This window comes from Scyliorhinus torazame, chromosome 15 (genome assembly GCF_047496885.1).
Source record: "Scyliorhinus torazame isolate Kashiwa2021f chromosome 15, sScyTor2.1, whole genome shotgun sequence".
Taxonomy (NCBI): domain Eukaryota; kingdom Metazoa; phylum Chordata; class Chondrichthyes; order Carcharhiniformes; family Scyliorhinidae; genus Scyliorhinus; species Scyliorhinus torazame.
This window is the reverse complement of record NC_092721.1, coordinates 177,087,037-177,099,288: the sequence shown is the minus strand read 5'-3', so window position 1 is coordinate 177,099,288 and position 12,252 is coordinate 177,087,037. Positions and strand designations below refer to the sequence as shown.

At 46.6% G+C, this 12,252-nt stretch overlaps 1 protein-coding gene across 2 annotated transcripts in view; it reads right to left on the bottom strand.

Annotated features, from left to right (window-relative positions):
- cracdlb (cracd like b) overlaps positions 1-12,252 on the bottom strand; it is a 259,256-nt gene that overhangs the window by 195,147 nt on the left and 51,857 nt on the right. The window contains exon 1 of one of the 2 annotated variants that reach the window (XM_072477184.1): positions 2,488-2,557. The exons of the other annotated variant lie outside the window; for it this stretch is intronic. The gene's annotated coding sequence lies outside the window, so the exon portion shown is untranslated. Of the gene's footprint in view, positions 1-2,487; positions 2,558-12,252 lie in introns of those variants that run through there. 2 annotated transcript variants of the gene reach the window in all.

The following is a 12,252-nucleotide window of genomic DNA, read 5'->3' as shown; positions in this document are numbered from 1 at the left end:
CCGCCTATCTTCACCCTCTGGCAGCTTGTGCACCCGTCCTCCGTGGCTCGTTCTCCAGCACCGCCTGGTCCCTCCAGGGAAATGACGCACAAGTGCTCACTCAAGTCCTGGAATGAACCGGCTGCATAGAAGTTCAGAGCTGCAGTGACATTTATGGCCACCAGGATGGGGTGTCCTCCACCTCCACAGTGTGGCCAAGTCCACGAGGACATGGCACAGATGACACACTGTCTCTTTGTTGAGGTGCAGTCTCCTGAGGCACATGCTGTCCGTCGGCTCCTCAAAACACCAATGACGCCTGTACAACTTGGGCTGTCACTGGTGTCCCGCTCTGGGCTCCTCGTTAGCCTGATGGGCAGCCAGGCCTTGAGGATGTGCGGCAGCACCCTGTACATGGGGTGCCACCTCTAGCCTGTGTCGAGGCTGCTGCCACCTTCTCCAGTAGCTGGCCGCCTGGGCTACCACCAGCACGGCGAGGGCAGCCTCTGCGGGACTGACGTAACCAGCCATTTTGTTATATCTGTCAGCAATTGGAGAAGGAGAGGGACCGACAATCAGTTAGGGCTTTCACCCCGGGACCCTCAAATCCCCCAAGCCTGCCCCACCCTTACATGTCCTGCCTTCTCTCAGAGTGCCATCCAGCGAGCCAATTTATCCATGCTTTACTCGCTCTCCTCAAATTCTGGCCTCTTGCGCATCCCTAATTTCAATCACTACATTGTTGGTAGCCATGCCTTCAATTGTCTTGGTTCCAAGTTCTGGAATACCGTCCTACATCACTCTAACTCTTGTGTGGGTACGAGTCTGGGGGCGCTGGTGACGGCACCGTTGCCGCTTCCGCCGACAAAGGCACACCACGAGTCCGGTGGTGGCGGCGACTCTGAAGATCTGGGGGCAGTGGAGGCGACATAGGGGGCAAGGTGGGGGCCTCGGTCTGGTCCCCAATACGAGAGAACCACAGGTTTGTTCCGGGTAGGATGGATGGGGGGGGTTTCTGAGCTGGCAGCGGGCTGGGATTAAAAGAATGGGGGACCTATTCATCGATGGGACTTTTGCGAGCCTAGGGGCGCTAGAGGAGAAATTTGGGTTACCTCCCGGGAATGCTCTTAGGTACATGCAAGTGAGGGCATTTGTGAGACAGCATGTGAGGGAAGTTCCGCTGCTCCCAGCACGAAGGATTCAGGACAGGGTGATTTTGGGTGTATGGGTCGGAGAAGGCAAGGTCTCGGGTATCTGAACTGCAGGAGGCGGAGGCGGCCTCGGTGGAGGAGTTAAAGGGTAAGTGGGAGGAGGAGCTGGGGGAGGAGCTGGATGAAGATCTGTGGGCTGATGCCCTGAGTAGGGTTAATTCTTCCTCCTCTTGCGCCAGGCTCAGCCTAATACAGTTCAAAGTTGTCCATAGGGCGCATATGGCAGGGGCGAGGATGAGTACGTTTTTTGGGGTGGAGGACAGGCATGTGAGGTGCTCGGGGAGCCCAGCAAATCACACCCACATGTTCTGGACATGCCCGGCGCTGGAGGGGTTCTGGAGGGGCTTTGCGAGGGCTATGTCCAAAGTGGTGAACACCCGGGTCAAGCCGAGCTGGGGGATAGCATTATTTGGGGTAGCGGACAAGCCGGGAGTGCAGGAGCCGAAAGAGGCCGGAGTTCTGGCCTTTGCGCCCCTGGTAGCCCGGCGGAGGATCCTACTAATGTGGAGAGATGCAAAGTCCCCGAGCGTGGAAGCTTGGATTAACGATATGGCAGGGTTCATCAAGCTGGAAAGGATAAAGCTGTGCAGGGGTTCTCCAGGCAGTGGCAACCGTTCCTAGACTTTCTCGTGGAACGTTAGGTGGAGGTCGAAGCAGCAGCAACCCCGGGGAGTTTGTTTTTTTCTGTTTTGTTTAGGTTAGAGTGGGGCGTTTTCCTTACTGGCTTGTTTATTTGTTAAATGGGGGTTATTGTATTTTGTTGGAAATCTCATGTATAATTTTTGCTTGTTTTGTGCTTTGTTGAAAATCATTGAAAATGTGAATAAATATATTTTTAAAAAAGAAGTGCAAGCCAAATGTAAGTTGCTGTGTTATTGTTGTTGTGCCTTTGTTGCTGCTTCCAGGCTCAAATACTCCCATCACCCTTCACAAGAAATACAACTGCTTCAGATCCCTTATTATTCTTGTGCTTAGCTCAGCATGGTGGTGCAGTGGTTAGCACTGCTGCCACACGGCGCCGAGGACCCGGATTCGATCCTGGCCCTGGGTCACTGTCCGTCTGGAGTTTGCACATTCTCCCCGTGCCTGCGTGGGTTTCACCCCCACAACCCAAAAGATGTGCAGGGTAGGTGGATTGGCCACGCTAAATTGCCCCTTGATCGGACAAAAAATAATTGGATACTCTAAAACTTAAAAAAATATATACTTTTGTGCTCGTCGACCATTCTCCTTCAAATTCACAGCAAAATATTTTGTTTTCAATAATAAATCCATGCATGGTTTTTCCCATTCCTACCTCTGACTTCAGGCTGATGTTCCTTGCATGCATGCTCCATTCTTTCTATCCTGGCCTCTGTTATAAATTGCTCAGGGTCTCCACCCACCTTCTCAGCACATTCTTCAGCCATTTCAGCCCAGCAATCTGGAAACCTCTCCCTAAACACCTGCCTTCCTTGGAGTACCTCCCTCAACCCAAAAAGCTTCTTCTTTGATCGTTCCTTCAGTCATCTCCACCCGCCCTCCCCCCCCCCCCCCCCCCCCCCCCCCCCCCCCCCCCCCCCCCTTCTCCCCCTCTATTGAGTGTCTAATTATTTTCAGCCCTGGGGTATTTTATGCATTAAATATGCTACTTAAATGCAAGCTGTTACTATGTGTGTGAGTAAGACAGCATCTTTTCCTTTAGAAAAAGCCCATAAGGACCAAAGTTTACACTATTTGCTGTGGCAGTTGTTTTTCATAGTGAGTATTCAGTAAACAGTGCACGGTGCACATAAGCACACAGAAATGTCAAGAATTGTTTTAGGCAAGGAATGAAACACTAATACGAGACTATATTTCACAAAGCAAATAAAACCCTTACTCTAATGTATGTGGTGCTGTGTTGGTTAAATACTTCCACTCGGCACTCCTCAGCTTTATTATAGCTGGGGATGTAAATCTATTATAGTGTAGAATGAAGACAGAATGTAACTATTGTTAGATTCAGTGTTCCTGTAAACCTGCCAAACCTTCAGAATGAGAAACATTACTAGTTCGGTTACCACAGTAAACAAAGATTTTTCAGCACTGACCCCCCACACATCAGATTAGCTCTCTCGGAATAAAACAACAGCATCCGTTTCCAAGTCATTCAACAAAGAAAACGTGTGCCACATAATAATATTTTCTTGCTTACCAGGTTCTGCTGCTGTACTTTTAGTTTAGCTCCGAACACCACTCGAGGCACCTCCGTTTTTAAAACAATACAAAAATCAATCCTCTCAGACGCTCGTCATCTGAAAGCAATATGGTGGGAAGGTCAATGATCTGCACTCGACAAGCGTCCGAGGTGAGAACTACTTCTCAACCGTGAGAGTGGGCGTGCATTGTTAATCCTCCTTTGGGTTCCCCCGGGCAGCTTGCAGCGCAGTGTCCGGACAAAGCTGCACACGGATAGTTGCGTGTGTACACTTCACATTGCCTCGAGCACTCCACCAAATGATCCCACTTCTGCCACCGGATGATTTCGTCTGAGCAAAAGCCACCACTATCCCAGTGTTGCTAGGAAACGGGGTGTTTCTGAGCTGAATTCTTAGCTAAGTTTGCTGTTGCCCAGGACGGCGATGCAGCACAAGCTGCCCTTCTCATTGAAATGCAACAAGAGGTCAGCAGCAAAGTTCGAACCAAATACAACTATTTCACTCTTTATTCTTTCCAGACTGCAGCAGATGTCTTTCTTTTCCCGTTTGGAACTTGTGGCAAAGGTCATGGTTGCAATCGGCCAATTAGTCTCCTCTGAACCCCCACCCCCCCATTGCACCAGCTGATGCAAACTCCCAAAGGATTTCTCCTATTGACAGACTGTTTCCTTCCAGTCCTAAGTGGTGACAACCACATTGAGTATTTTCAAAAAGTGTTTTTATACTGTCACTCTCTTCCACGAAAGCTCAATTCAGGACCACCATTATTCTTCATGCTCATCTTCATGGATGACCATGAATCCATCATTAAAACAGTCTGATGGTAAACTCCTTCAAAGCAATATACATACAACACATCCTCCCTCAAAACGGTGAACATAAACTACATGTCAAATTGGGTAACAGTATGGCAGCACCAAGTAAATACATACATAAGGGAGTGGATAGAAAGATAGATCAGTTTACCCAGATAGAGTGCACAGCTTAGAGAAGGTATAATAAACAAAGCGCGCTCAACTAACTCTGCAATGTATCAGGACTATATATAGAACAAGAAACCCTGGAGGGAGTTACAAAACATTCCCTTAATTGAAGGATTCAAATCATGAGAGTTTTGCCCATATTTAATTATACAACTCCTACAATGATAGGCACTGTTATTGGCTTTAACTCTCTGGTGTTTTCTTGTTAATTGGGCATATACATGCAAATTACATTTTTAGCAGGATATGTGGATAGTTTTCAGTGCCTTTGTTCATTTCTGAATGAGGTAAATGGCCTGTGCTATTGATACAAGCAAACGCATGATACTGTACCACACCACAAGACGAGTTAAAGGGTATGGAAAGATTGTGCAAATATAGAATTAATTTCTAGATTAACTGTTGTGCAAGCATAATACATTGCAATAGGACCAAGGTTTTAAATATTGGTTTCAGCTCAGATAAAGGCTTTGTTTTTTACTTTTTCTTATCTCATTGGTTTATTAGCAGTAGTACATGGAATATTTTCCACTGTAGGCACTCACTGTCAGCATCCAGCATTGCCCAGGTTGGGAGAGAGCATGGTTGAAGACAAAATACGGCCCCCTCTACTGCAACATGCCTACTCTGAGAAACATGGTAAATACCAGTGTAGAACCGACACACTTGGAAAACATCAAGCAGAGTGGGGGATGGGAATTCTTCCCATCACATACAATAGGACAATTCCAGATGTGTTTTCCTGTTTTTGTTCGGAGTCTCCGCAAAAGACTAATTGACTGTCAATAACACATTCAAATCAAATGAAAATTATCCATTGATCGCAAAAACAAATTTGGAATGAAAAGTCTAATGGTGGCCATGAAAAAATTGTCGATTGTTGGAAAAACCCATCTGGTTCACTAATGTCCTTTAGGGAAGGAAATCTGCCGTCCTTACCCAGTCTGGCCTACATCTGGCTCCAGACCCACAGCAATGATTTTTAAATGTCATGCAGTTCAAGGGCAATTAGGGATGGGCAATAAATGCTGATCCAGTCAGCAGTGCCCACATCCCATGAATTAATATTTTTTAAATGATGGATATGAAAGGGGGTCTTCTGGATTGCTCTTGGACTTGATTCTCCAATCTTTGTAAATGAGACTCGAGACGATCATTCAGTTCTCTGTACATATGGCTCCAAGCATTCTATATTTTTAGTTTATTTAAGGTTTGAGGGGTCATCATAGATTGATGTGCAAGTTAGGTGGATTGGTCATGCTAAATTGCCCCTTAGTGCTCAATGACGGCTAGGTGGGGTTATGGGGTTGCGGGGATGAGGTGGGGGGAGTGGGCCTGGGTAGGATGCTCTTTCAAAGGGTCGGTGCAGAACCGATGGGCTGAATGGCTCCTTCTGCACTGTAGGAATTCTATGGTTCTATGATATTGTCTTATCATAAAATTCCTACAGGCCATTCAACCCATCGAGTCCACACCAACCCTCTGAAAGAGCACCCTACCCAGGCCCACTCCCCCGCCCCATCCCCCCAACCCCACCTAACCTGGACATCATGGATACTAAGGGTAATTTAGAATGGCCAATCCACCTAATCCAGATCTTTAGACTATGGGAGGAAACCGGAGCACCCAGAGGAAATCCATCCAGACACGGGAGAATGTGCAAACTCCACACAGTCAGGCACCCAAGGCCGAAATTGAAGTTAGGTCCCTGGTGCTGCGAGGCAGTAATGCTAACCACTGTGTTGCCAGGCCGCCCCTCATCATGCCCAGAAACAACAAGAATCGCTGATTCAACCACATTATAATCCACACTGTACCACAGATCTGGTCACAAAACAGATTTCAGATTGTTAGCCCAAAGTGATAGTAGCGGGCTTTTCTTTTCAACACCTAAGTGGTTTGCCAATATTTCAAAATCTATTAAGAAACTGTTTAAGTCACCATCTTCCGTTAACTGTGAACCAGACTGGACAAAATTAACTGATACAATGTCAATTACCTGGATTTTTACTCTGGTCTTAAGAGTCCTTTTGTCAAATTATGGGTGGAGGGGTTCTATCTCTCCGTTTCTCCTGGTTTGTCTTTACATCAAAGCTTCTGTTCTCCCTCCCAGTTCTGGCACTGTTCATCTTGTGCTTCTGCTGTTCATCCCATTTCCCCCTTCTGTTGGCTTCCTCACCTGTAACATTCCTCTTCCTTTCACACCGCCAGTCTTTGTGTTTCTGCCTCATGATGCTGCTGCTTTTCTCCAGGTGAGCGGAATCTAACTCTCAGCCCATAGCTTTTGTCTCTGTGGCTCAGTTGATAGCAGCCTTCCCTCTGATTCACCAGATTCTGGCTTCAAGCCCCACCCCGGGGCCTGAGCACCTCTATCAAGACTGACACTGCAGTGCAATACTGAAGGAGTGCTGCACTGCTGAAGGGGCTTACCGCCGGATGAGATATTCAACTCTTCCAGGTCTTCCTGCTCGGGAAATGTAAAAGATCCCGTGGCACTATTTAGGTAACGAGCAGGGGAGCTGACCCGGGTGACCTGGTCAATATTTATCTTTCAATCAACATCACAAAGGAAAAACAGATTCTCTGGATATCGTCACATTTCTGTCTGCGGGGTTTGCTTATGTGTAGATTGGGTTCAGTGTTTCCTGCAACAATGACTAAGGGGGTCGGTTAGCTCAGTTGGTTTGACTGGACTCACTTGGCTTGTGATGCGGAAAGACCACAACAGCGCAGGTTCAATACCCACCCTGGATGAAGTTATCCATGAAAGCCCCGCCTTCTCAACTTTGCCCCTCACCTGAGGTGTGGTGACCCTCAGGTTAAATCACTACCAGTCAGCTCTCCCCCTCAAAAAGGAAAGCAGCCTCTGGTCCTCAGTGACTTGATTTTACAACAGTGACAATTCAAAAAGTACTTCATTGGCTGTCAAGTGACACCTAGTGGTCAGGGAAAGCATGGTGTATTTATATTTTTGGGACTCTAATACTGCTGTTTTCCTCTGGCAACTCATAAAATTACACTAAGGTCTGCAGAAGATGCCGGCATCTTATGCCACGTTTAGCGGCCCCCAATTGTTGGAGTTTTGCTTTTTGTCACTTTTAACTTGTGATCATATAGCATTCCATAAACAGATGCATCGCCTACAGACTGAAATCTCCACTTCAATACCAGTGAGTAAATCGCATCTGTGAGGCAGACTATTAACACTTGTCTAATGTTTTTTAGTTATAAATTTAGAGTACCCAATTCTCTTTTCCCCAATTAAGTAGCAATTTAGCGTGGCCAATCCACCTACCCTGCACATCTTTTGGGTTGTGTGTGGGGGGAGACCCACGCAGACATGGGGAGAATGTGCAAACTCCACATGGACAGTGACCCGGGGCCGGGATTGAACCCGGGTCCTCGGCACTGTGAGGCAGCAGTGCTAACCACTGTTACATGTACTTACCTACTGGATAATGCATCAAAATTGCAAGTGACAACAGGGGACCAGAAGTAGAATACCTCAAAAGTAAAGATAGAACCAGTCCACAAACGGTTAAAGCATTCATTTTAAAATGCATTCCTCGCAGTCGCCTTATCTGTGAAACATTTGCATTAAAAACTGTTCCGCATATTTTTCAATGCTGTTGTGTGTGAAACATCAATCCCACAAATTCAAATTCACAGGTGAATTAAAGTTGGGCAACTGGAGGAGCATTAATTATTCCAAAAGAAGTCAGGCATCGGAAATTATTGAGGTAATTCCTGCTCCTGTTCAGTGTGTGTTCTGTTGTCTAAGAACAGAGGCCCAATGGAAATGATATGCCCTCCCCACTGATATTGCAAATTCTAGTGGCATCAGTGCTGGAGGTCAGTGGGTGTATGAAGACAGGATTGCATACTGCTGAGTGGCTGGCCATATCCTTTTGCTTTTCGCTGAATTGTTTATTTATTTGTAAAGCAAGGTGTTTTTGCATTTTGCTTCATTTTTGTTTTCTTTCATGGACCCTTGGAGAGTTTCCTCCCCCAAAATACCCGGATAGCCACTGTTTTCGCCCCATCATAAACTCAACGCAGATTCCATCCCTCTCCCCTGCTAATGTCCAAGGTTCTTCCAACCTCAGCTTCCTCTACGAACCTGAGCTGATCTCCTGTCCCCATGTCCTATCCTTCACTCAAACCGCCTGCTTCTAACTCTGTTAATCACCAGTTTCTGCTCTGCTCTGCCCGAGACAATCATCTGTGCCTTTGGTACATCCAGACTGGACACTTCCAATGTTCCCCTGGTCTCCCTTCCATCTTTCATAATCCAGAGCTCCTCCGAGTCTATCCCAACTCGCACCATGTCCCGTTCACTCATCATCCCTGTACTCACTGACCGGCATCGGTTCCCAGTCCACCAACATCTCAAATCTGTCAATTTCTCCCTGACCTCACCCAGCCTCAAATTTTGTAACCTCTTCCTACAATCTTCCTAGAACTCTGTGGCCCTGCAATCCTGGCCTCCTGCGCATTGCCACTACTTTGGTCCCTTTTTAGAGCCTTATCTCAGGCATTCCCCCCACAAAACTCTGCCATTTTCTCTCCTCTTCTAAGACATTCTTTTCTTTAAAGAGTACCCAATTATTTTATTCCAATTAAGGGCCAATTTGGTATGGCCAATCCACCTAACCTTCACAGCTTTTAGTTGTGGGGGTGAGACATATGCAGACACGGGGAGAATGTACAAACTCTACATGGACCGTAGCCTGGGGCTGGGCTTGAACCTTGTCTTCTAAGACATTGCGGGGAAACTCCTCTGGGGCTATTGTTAGGGCTGTGGGAACTCCCTTCCCTGATCGTAGTCCCATCTTTGCTGTCGATCAAGTGGACTGCTTTGTCCTGGATGGTGTTAAGCTTCTTGAGCGCTATTGCAGCTGCACTCATTCAGGCAAATGGGGAACATTCCATCATTCTCCTGACTTGTGGATGGTGGACGGCATTGGGGAATCAGGTGATGAGTTACTTGCCGAATGATTAAACAGTGGGGGCGGGTTCAATCAGTTGTATAGAAAATTAGAAAATCCAGTTAAATTGGAGGTGGGAGTGCAGGTTAATGATGAGGACTTTAAAATAGTCAAAGGGGCAGAGGGCTCAGGAGAGGTTAGTAAAGTTTCCACAACATGCAATGGAACAGAGAGTATCGAAGGTGGCACAAAGCTAACTTCAGGCTCAGCAGAAAAGGGGACAACTATGAGAAGGGGTTGGCTTACGCAGGACTGAGGGTGCTGTACCTAAATGTGCGCAGTATATGGAACAAGGTAAATGGGCTTGTTGCGCACATTTATGTGCAATGTTGTGGCCAGGACAGAGACATGGCTGCAAGGGGATCAGGGCTGGGATCTAAATATCCAAGGATATATGCCCTATTGAAAGGACAGGAAGATGGGGCGGGGTTGCATTGTTGGTAAGAAATGAAACTACATCGACAGCAAGAAGTGATATAGGGTCGGAAGGCGTAGAATCTCTGTGGGTAGATTTAAGGAATCACAAAGGTAAAAATATCCTGATGGGAGTTATGTACCCCCTAGCAGTAATCAGGATGTGGGGCAGGACATAGAAAAGGCATATAAGAAAGGCAATATTACAATAATGAAATGAAATGAAAATCATTTATTGTCACAAGTAGGCTTCAAACGAAGTTACTGTGAAAAGCCCCGAGTGCCACATTCCGGTGCCTGTTCGGGGAGGCTGGTACGGGTCATGGGCGACTTCAATATGCAGGTGGACTGGGAAAATCAGGTTGGTAGCGGATCCCAGGAAAGGAATTTGTGGAATGTCTAAGAGATGTTTTTTGGAGCAGCTTGTGGTAGAGCCTACTAGGGAACAGGCAATTCTGGATTTGGTGATGTGTAATGAGGCGGACTTGATTAGGGAACTTAAGGTGAAGGAACCCTTAGGGAGCAGTGACCACAATATGATAGAATTCACCCTGTAATTTGGGAGGAAGAAGCTGGAATCAGATGTAACGGTATTACAATTGAGTAACATTGAAATGAACTACAAAGACATGGGAAGGAGCTGGCCAGAGTTGATTGGGAGGAGAGCCTAGCAGGGAAGACAGTTGAACAGCAATGGTAGGGGACTTTGGAGGTTATTCGGGAGGCACAACATAAATTCACCCAAGCAGGAGTAAACATGGGGAGGAGTGTTATAACCCGAATGGAGGTCCCGGGATTAGGACTATGCGATTTCCCATGACCTCCCCGGAATATGAACATCCCCTTTAAGACAGGCAGGCCTTTCCCTTTAAGGGGGCGGGGCTTCCCCATTACAAGCAGATCCTCAGTTGTATAAATTCCCGGCCTAGCTGCAGGTCGGGGAAGGAGATTCTGAGGTGGCAAATGGAATACAATGTGGAAAAGTGTGAGGTTATGCATTTTGGTAGGAATAGAGGCTGTAATGACCTCCAATTGTCATTATTGGTTGACCAATTGGAGTATGAGCTCCCTCAATGAGCTATCATTGAGCCCTTATAAGCACCTGTGTAGGCTTTGTGAACCAGTCTTAAGTTGACTGGAATGCTAGCAGCACTGTTTGGAGCTGCTCTTGGATATAGTTATTGCAAATAAATACTTGTATAGTGATGGTACCCCTGCCTCCTGTGGATTATTACAGAGGCATTGACTATTTTCTAAATGGGGAAAGGCTTCAGAAATCAGAAGCACAAAAGGACTTGAGTCCTAGTTCAGGATCTCTTGAGGTTAACATGCAGGTTCAGTTGGCAGTTAGGAAGGCAAATGCAATGTTAGCATCCATTTTGAGAGGGCTAGAATAAAAGAGCTGGGATGTACTGCTGAGGCTATATGAGGCTCAGGTCAGACCCCAGTTGGATTATTGAGAGCAGTTTTGAGCCCTGTATATAATGAAGAATGTGCTGGCCTTGGAGAGGGGCCAGAGGAGGTTCACAAAACTGAATGAAGAGCTTGTCATATCAGAAGCGGTTGAGGACTCTGAGTCTGTACTCAATGGAGTTGAGAAGGATGAGGGGCATCTAATTGGAACTTACAGAATACTGAGAGGCCTGGACAGAATGGATGTGGAGAAGATGTTTCCACTAGTAGGAGAGGCTAGAACCCAAGGCACAGCCTCAGACTTAAGGGATGATACTTTAAAACTGAGATGAGGAGGAATTTCTTCAGCCAGAGGGTGGTGAATCTGTGGAACTCTTTGCCACAGAAGGCTGTGGAGGCCAAGTCACTGAATGTCTTTAAGACAGAGATAGATAGGTTCTTGACTAATAAGGGAATCAGGGTTAATAATAATAATCTTTATTAGTGTCACAAGTAGGCTAATATTAACACCGCAATGAAGTTACTGTGAAAATCCCCTAGTTGCCACACTCTGGTGCATGTTCTGGTACACCGAGAGAATTCAGAATGTCCAATTCACTTAACAAGCACATCTTTCATGACTTAAGGGAGGCAACCGGAGCACCTGGAGGAAACCCACGAAGACACTGGGAGAACGTGCAGTGACTCAAGCTGGGAATCGAACCTGGGACCCTGGCACTGTGAAGCAGCAGTGCTAATCTCTGTGCTACTGTTTACGGAGAGAAGGCAGGAGAATGGCGATGAGAAACATATCAGCCATGATCGAATGGTGGAGCAGACCCGATGGGCCAAATGGCCCAATTCTGCTTGAATGTCTTATGGTCTTAGGATTTCTAGCCACTGACCTGCTCTTGTAGCCACAGTATTTATATGGCTGGTCCAGATCTGTTTCGAATCAATGGTAACCTGCAGAATGTTGATAGTGGGGGATTCAGCAATGGTAATGCCATTGAATGTCAAGGTGTGATGATTGATTCTCTCTTGTTGGTCATTGCCTTTTACTTGCGACTTATCAGAGACCGTCATGAAGACAAGGAGGCTTCCA